Raw genomic sequence first — 8,827 nt, forward strand, 5'->3', positions numbered from 1 at the left:
TCATATTTTTCTGGTTCATAAATGTATTAAGGGCCGAGAACAAGGGTGATTGGGAGCTCTGTTCAGATCTCTCATCAAATATGACAGGTCTCTACCTGGATGGAGGGTGAGAGAACAAAGAATCAGGAAGCAAAAATGCAAATGTCCTCCCATCAAACTGCTCACCCTTATTATCATCATTACTACTTTTTTGGCTGTCCTTTGTGGCTTGTGGGATCTTAGTTCTCCAACCAGGGATCGAACCTGGGTCCCCTGCAGTGGAAATCTGGAGCCCTAATCACTGGACTGCCAGAGAATTCCCTGCTCACCCTTACTTCTGAGTAATAGAGAGAAGAAAATGAGAAAGACATTCTCAAAAAATAATTTTTTGAGACCTAAAATACGAGAATTTCTGAGTCTCCATGCTGGTCCCTTTGAAGCGGTGATGGGGGTGGGGTGGCGGGGCTCAGCTCCCCCAGACACCACATTCAGAAGTGCCTTCCGTTTTGCACACGCTCTCAACTTCGTCAACCCTCAACCTCTTCGTTCCAGATGGCTTCTTCAGCTTTTCATCATCTGCCTTACGAGCCGTTCCAGTCCTGACTGTTTCTAAACATCAAATCAACCCATAAAGAAAGGAGATTTGCCAAGGTCCAGGAGCTTCAAAGTAGGAACTTGAGCCTCTGAAATGCCGACCCCGCTCCATTATGTTTCTATGACCTGATGGACCCGTGCCTTTTAAAGCACAGTCTTCATTCCTTGGTTGGTGCTGTGGCTGCTTGTCTAAGGGATTCCAGACCCCAGCCTGACCTGGCCTCCTGCCTCCGGCCACGATGCACGAGATGAAGGCTGGAGGAGGAGTAAGAGGAGAAGCGGCCCTTGAAGGAGGTGAGTTACTAAGACCTCTTCAGAGGGGCTTCTGGGAGATCATTCTGACCACCCCCCCAAACGGGGTCTCTTTCTGCGATCAGGGTTTGAGAAACCACCCCAAAGGCCGTGTCTTCAAAGGCTTTCAGAACCAAAAGGCTGCAGAGCACTCCAGATGTGAGAAGGTGTTTGGTCTGCTCAGAGGGCCCAGACCCCATGGGGAAATCAGGGGAGGGGCGCCCTAGTATGGAAGGCAACCACATGAGGGGTTTGTTGAGGACTGAACGGCGGCTCCCTCAAAGCTATGTTTACTTCTTAACCCTTGATGCCTGGGAACGTGACCTTATTTGGAAAAAGCCTCTTTGAAGACATAATTAAACCAACATCTCTAGATGAGACCATTCTAGACTATCCAGTGGACCCTAAATCCCATGACAGGTCCTTAGAAAAGATGCTCAGAGGAGAGATGCAGAGGAGAAGGCCATGTGAAGACAGAGGGAGAGACTGAAGTGATGCTGCCACAAGCCAAGCAGTGCCAGGAGCCTCCAGAAGTTGGAAGAGACCAGGAAGGATTCTTTCTTAGAGCCTTCGGTGGGAACATGGCTCAGCGGACACCTTGCTGTTAGGCTTCTGCCTCTAGAACTGGTAGAGAATACAATTCTGTTTCCCCACCAGCCCCTGGAAACTATACGAGTCTCTCTGGGCAGAAAAGGGATTTTGCCATTTTAGGAGCTCAGGGCTGTCCCTGGTGGTGCCTGGGAGGGTCTTCGATGGGCGGAGAGGGACAGGGAAGTGGTGACCAGCAGACCCGCGACACCAGGGCGATGCCCCCACGTCTGAGTAGCTGCAGCATGTTTCAGGAACCTCAAAGGGGCTCTGAAAGAAGAACAGGGAAGCAAGAAAGAGAGATGAAATCTGTGCACCCAGATGTGTGAGCAGAAATCCTTGCAGCTTTGCTTATAGTGGTGAAAAACTGGAAACATGCTAAATGTCCAGTTCTGGGGGCCTGGTAAAAAAAGTCTTGTACAACCACTTAAATGATTCTGAGGATTCATGGTAGTTGCTATGGACAAGATTCCACAACATACATTGGAATGAAAAAAGTCAGTTACAAACAGTAACAGCAGGTACAGTGTGATCCCATGCCTGGCTTATCTAAGTGTACATTCTACTTCAAGACAGAAAAGCTGCTAGTGAGATTACCAGAAGATGGGGGGGACAATGGGCAATCTTTGCTTTTATTGTTTTTTTCTCTTTTCCCACCATTCCTGATTTTTTTTTCTACAGTGGAATTTATGACTGCATGATATTTTAAGGCTTGGTTTTTATAAGATTCCATGGTGGAATTGAATATAATCTTCTAAAGTGAAGTCCTTAATACAAAATCATCAGTAAAGTTATCTTCCTGCCTTAAAAAAAGCCTTCAATACCCCTGGAGGGGATGTGAATTAGTTCAGTCCTTTCAGAGAACAATCAGGCAGAATCTATTAAAACCAAAACCACACGTACCCTTGGATCCAGCAATTTCCCTCCCAGGCATCTATCTTAGAGAAGTTCTCAAACACCCACACAGGTACCTTGCAGAGTACATCCATTGAAATGTTGCTTACAAGAGCAAAAATGTGGAAGTGAGCTAAATACTTATCACAGAAGGAGAGTTCAAAAAAGGATGTGCGTTGCTCTTGTGGAACACTCCCTAACCATCAGAAAGAATGAGACAGATTCCTCTATAGCGACCTAGGAGGATTTCTAAGATGTAGTTAAGGAAGAAGAAAAAGCAGATTGCAGATAAATAGGTAAAGAAGAGGTGGCATATATACACCATGGAATACAATTAAGCCACAAAAAAGAATGAAACAGTGTCACTTGCAACAACACGGATGGACTTAAAGAAGATCATATGCAGTGAAGTCAATCAGAAAGAGAAAGACATGTCGTGTGATGTCACTTATATGTGGAGTCTCATGCGACACTGATGAACTTGTCTACAAAACAGAAGCAGAGCCACAGACACAGAGAGCAGAGCTGTGGCTGCCGGGGGAGGTGGGGGGAGGGACGGGGTGGAGTCTGGGGTTAGCAGATGTAAATGTTATATGAATAGAATGGATGAGCAAAAGGAACTACTGCATTCCACAGGGAGCTAGATTCATGTGATAAACCATGGAAAACAATATAAAAAAGAATGTGTGTGTGTATATATATATGTACATACATGCTGAGCACTGAAGAATTGATAGTTTCAAATTGTGGTGCTGGAGAAGACTCTTGAGGATCACTGGGACTATAAGCAGATCCAACCAGTCAATCCTAAAGGAAATCAATCCTGAATATTCACTGGAAGGACTGAGGCTGAAGCTGAAGCTCCGATACTTCGGCCACCGGATGGAAAGAGCTGACTCATTGGAAAAGACCCTGATGCTGGGAAAGACTGAAGGCGGGAGGAGAAGGGGATGACAGAGGACGAGATGGTTGGATGGCATCACTGACTCAATGGACATGAATTTGAACAAACTTCAGGAGAGAGTGGAGGATGGAGAAGCCTGCAGTCCATGGCTTCACACAGAGTTGAACATGACTTAGCAACTAAACAACAAGACTTAGCAACTTACCAACAAGTGGTAATAGGTTCTTTACCACTTGAGCCACTGGGGAGTGAGCAGTGGTAAAGAATTCGCCTGCCAGTGCACGAGACGCAGGAGATGGAGGTTCAGTCCCTAGATGGAGAAGATTCCCTGGAAGAGGAAATGGCAACCCACTCCAGTATTCTTGCCTGGGAAATCCCATGGACAGAGGAGCCTGGAGGGCTATACTCCATTGGATCACAAAGAGTCAGGCAAGACTTGGTGACTGAGTGCAGATCTTTCAGGATGATTCCCATCACAGGGTCCTTAATCACATGCACATCGTGCTTCAGATGTTGTCACACTGTGTGTAGATGGGGAGAGGGAGGTGAGTGACTGTGACAAGGAGCCTTTTGCTATCTCTAGGTATATAGAGTTTGAATAATATACATTAAGAATGCAGCCATGTTTTGTTTATTAAAATAAATAGGCTGAATGAATAAAGAAATTGGAAAGCTTTCATGCACTGAAGTTGAAGGCTGCGGGCAGGTGCCCTGCCTGTCAATCCCCTGTGGTGAAGTGTGCCCACCTCACCTCCTCTCCCTGCTTCTTTCTCTTTCCCGACTGTCCTGCCAGGGTGTTTGGATACAACATTGTCTCGAAGTCCTTTTAGCCTCCTGGTGGCTCAGATGGTAAAGAATCTTCCTGCAATGAGGGAGACCTGGGTTTGATCCCTGGGTTGGGAAGATCCCTTGGAGAAGTGAATGACAACCCACTCCAGTATTCTTGCCTGGAGAATCCCATGGACAGAGAAGCCTGGTGGGCTACAGTCCATGGGGGTCACAAAGAGTCGGACATGACTGAGTGACTAACACTTTCACTTTCAGCTCCAAGAGCCCCCAGTTCCCTGTTTGCAGCCACAGAAGAGATTATTTTCCCTTCCAACGGATGGAACTTGAAGGTCATTGCATTGGGACCCAACATGTTACTCTGTTTGCGAAGTGAGAAGAAAAAAAAAAATCAACCCCCTTCCCCCATGGGACTTCTAGAGCCCACCCAAGCCCTAAGCCCCTCAACTGTCTCTTCGGCAGAAAGAATACTGCTGACCCCCAGCAGACTTTAAAAATAGAGGATATGCAACGAGATTTTCTGAGACTTTGGGAGGGATTTTTTTAGTACCCTCCTCTGTAATAGCCAGAAGGTGTTTAATAAACATGATATGCAGCAGTTGCTAAGAGAATCTGATTTATGTACCGAGGCGATGCCGAGCAACTGCACATCGGGGTTGTGCCCTTTTCTTTGACTGTGAATCCTGATATTCTGATGGAAGCAATTGGGCTGAACTTTATTTATAATCAGCTTACAGCATGGATAGCTGTATTGTAAGTGCTTCTCAAATTACATAGCAAATCTTGTTGTCTCCTTAGGCAAATAAGAAGCCCACATCATAAGCTTTAATTGTAATACAGGTCACTGTCAAGGGTAAAATATTTTCCAAACCCTTCTGATGAGTGGAAGCGTCTATGACAGAAGCAGGGGCTGGGGCCACAGTCCCAGCTCCTGAGGACAGCTCAGAAGGCATCCAATAAATAAATTGACATTAGGGAAAATCTCATTATGGAAAAAAAATTTAATTTTTCTACATTTGTGTTGAAGAGATCACCAAGAAGCACAGATCCCTGGGTCTAAGAAGCTTCTCTCCAAAATGAGTTAGAGCTAAACTCCAGAAAATGCGAGACAGAGAAGACGCCTTGCTTCATTGGCTCAGAGGGAAATCAGAGCAGATGGGAAGGACCAGTTTCCCAGATATACACACAGGACACAGGACGAGGCTTTGAGAGCTTCTCCCTTTGCTAAGGCTGCCCATCAGACCACAATTACCGTGGCGTGATTCCTGAACTGTACGTCTGAAATTACTCTCCAAAGGAGGAGCCACAGAAAGGATCCCAGAGGAAACAAAATTCCCTTTCTGAAACATTCTCATCATTCATAATTAAAACGCAATGGATCCAAATCAAAAGAGCTAGTATTTTTTGGTGCCCTTTTTTAAAATCTCTCTGTCACTTGGGCTTTTCCCTGTGCAGAAAAATTAGCCATAAGTGACTTCAGATCAACCATTCTTAACTGAGGTTTGTGTTAGGATGAGGGACAAGTGGATCATTCCAGATGTCATGTACGTCCTGGGAAATTCCTAATATGGTCAACAACAGCAAAGTAGGTAGATGACAGATAGATGGTAAATGATAGATAGACAAATAAATATCATAGATAGATGAGAGATACATGGATAAAGAATCTGTCTGCAAAGAAGTAGATTTGGCTTCGATCCCAAAGATCAGGAAGATCCTCTGGAGAAGGGAATGGCTACCCACTCCAGTATGCTTGCCTGGAGAACTCCACGGACAGAGGAGCCTGGCAGGCTACAGTCCATAGGGTCACAAAGAGTCGGACATGACTGAGTGACTAACTACTACATAGACAGACAAATAGACATGATGGTAGATGATGGATACATAGATAATAGGTATGATAGATGGACAGATGATAGGTAGATAGATAAATAGGATAGATGAATAGACGGTAGGGACATGGGTATGATAGACAGATGATAAATAGAGACAGAGATAAATAGAATCTCCTCTCTCTGGGCCCTTTTGTCCACCTCCAGGTGTCCATTTCTCTCTTTTTTTAACCTCAAAAGTTCAGGCACCTTTCCTCCCACCAGTCCCAGCTGGCCCCGGTGCTGCTGCCATGTCTATGCGCCCCTGGTTGGTATTTGTGTATAAATTTATATGAGAGAAAGAGAGATATTCCCCACTCATTTGCAGTGCTCTCCAGCAGCACAGAATCCATTCATTCTTTTGGTTCATTCTGCAGATCTTTTTTGAGCGTCTCATATATTATGCACTGGCTTCCCTGGTGGCTCAGACGGTAAAGAATCTGCCTGCAATGCGAGAGATCCGGGTTCGATCCCTGGGTCCGGAAGATCCCCTGGAGAAGGAAATGGCAACTCACTCCAGTATTCTTGCCTGGAGAATCACATGGACGGAGGATTCCGGGGGGCTACAATCCACTGAGTCGCAAAGAGTGGAACACAACTGAACAACCAACACTTTCACTTTAATATATGCCAGGCGTACCTACCAGGTGCTGGAAATACAAAAGTGACTGAGACAGAGAGGATCTAATTGACAGTTTCACGAAGAGAGATCAAAGCGAAAGAAGAATCTAAGTATGAACTGGAATGATTGCCGGGCAGTAAGCGTTGTTAAGAGAAACAACAGTGTTAAGAGGACCAGCTGTGATCCGGGAAAGTCTCCTGCTGACCTGGCAGTCGAGGACCTTGTCCAGCACACACAGGGTGAGAGCTCTCAGGAGGGATGGAAAGGCGGTAACATGCAGACAGACGGCTCATGCTGCCTTGGGCTTCGCAGTTTACAGAAAGAAGAGATGTGCACAGTCTCCTTTCATCCTTTCTAAACCCTGGGGCTCAGGGGAGCGACACAGACGAGAGGATTGTGCCCCTTTTACAGATGACGAAAAGGAAGCCCAGAGGGTTACAGACCTGTTGGAGATCACTAGAGAGTGAGCAGTGGCTCTGCCCCAAGTCTTCTATCTTATTCTTGAAGTCAACACAACCAGGATTAGCCCAGGGCAAGGTCACTCTCAGAACTAGGGAAGTAGAAAAAGGTGACCCTTTCTCTGGGCAGATCCAGCCCAACTTCACCAGCTGAACATGGCTGGTTGTCAGCACCTCTCACCATCCCCACCCTATGCCCCCCACCTGCTGGGTACCCTTGTGCAGTGACCAGCCTGCACCACTGCACAGGGCAGTCCTGGACATGAGGGTCCTTTCTGATATCTATTCCTTTCCACACAAGATGTCATTTGCCTTTCCCACTCGCTTCCCACCCCATCTTCCACTCTGCTCCACACTCACTAGGCTCCTCCATGCCATTGGACCTATGAAAACTTGTTTCTCTTGCTTCTTCTGACTTTTGATTTCTTCTCAGGCTCTTAATGTTCTTGATTCAGATCTGAGACACTTGTCTCTTCCTCTGTGATGCCTCCCCGACTTCCCCCCTCCAAAAGCCCTTTCTCAGATCCCCCTACAGCCTCTCTGACTTCCCTTTCTTCCAATGTCCACTCAGACATCAGAGTCATCTTTAAAAGATGCAAGTCACATTATAGCACTCTCTTGCCTAAAAACCACTCCAAAGCTTCCCCTGGTTCTTAAGACACAGATAATCCTCACGTGGCCTCCAAGAACATGCTTCAGGTGGCCTTCACTTCCCCACATCCTCACCTGATGCCACTCTTTCCCTCTTCTGAACTTTGTCTTGTTTCTTGAATTCACAGCTTCCTCCTGCCCCCAAGACGTTTGCACTTGCTGTTCCCTTTAAAATGTGGTGGGTCGTCTCTCATAGTAATAGCTGATACTTAATAAATAACGTATGTTCCCGACTTCAATCTACAATCTTTTCATGTATTTACTCATTTAATCCCCACAGCGACCCCATGAGAGAAATACCATTAGGATTCCCACTTTAAAGACCCAGACTGGGAGGCCCCAAGATTCTAAACGCTTTGCTTGGAGACTCACAGCTAATTAGAGCAAGGATGGTGGTCCAGGTCAGTGTGACTTCGGAGTCCACAGACAGTCAACATACTGGTGCTGTGTCAAGCTTTCTCGTTACAACAGAGCGTGCACAGTCTTGCCTTATTTGGTAGGTCTGACACTGAGGAAAAGTACCCGAAACATACTCAGTATGTTCAGTCAATGTTGAATGTGCAAATCCAAGAGCCAGAGTCATTAGGGGACCACCTAGAACCCCTCTAGGCGGTTCTAGAATCCTCTTCTGCTCACAGGGACTGGGATGTGAATGATCATGGCGTTGATTTCCTATGGTGCTGTAACAAATTACCACTATCTCAGTGGTTTAAAACAACATGCTAGGGACTTCCCTGGTGGCCCAGTGGTTAAGAATCCTCCTCTTACTGCAGGGGACTCAGAGTCAGTCCTCCGTTGGGGAACTGAGATCCCACATGCTGGGGGCCATCTGTGTCCTTGAATCACAACAAGAGAGAAGCCCACAACTAATCATAAATAAGACTTGATACAGCCAAAAATAAATAATTTTTAAAAATAATAAGGTAGGCCAAAAACTTTAAAAAAAGAAACAACATATTAGTCACTTACTGTTCTGGAGGTCAGAAGCCCAGGGTCAGCGTCCATTGTCCGCAGGACCGAGCGCCCTCTGGAGGCTCTGGAGGGATGTCTACAGCCTGGCCTTTTCCAGTTTCTAGAGCAGCCTGGTTTACATTCCTTGGCTCCTGGCTCCCTTCCTCCACCTTCAAAGCCAAGTATGTAGCATCTTGCTTTAGTCATCACGCTGCCCTCTTCAGCGTCAAATCCACTC

This window comes from Bos grunniens, chromosome 21 (genome assembly GCF_055505025.1).
Source record: "Bos grunniens cultivar Pamir isolate PY7600 chromosome 21, Bosgru_T2T1.0, whole genome shotgun sequence".
Taxonomy (NCBI): domain Eukaryota; kingdom Metazoa; phylum Chordata; class Mammalia; order Artiodactyla; family Bovidae; genus Bos; species Bos grunniens.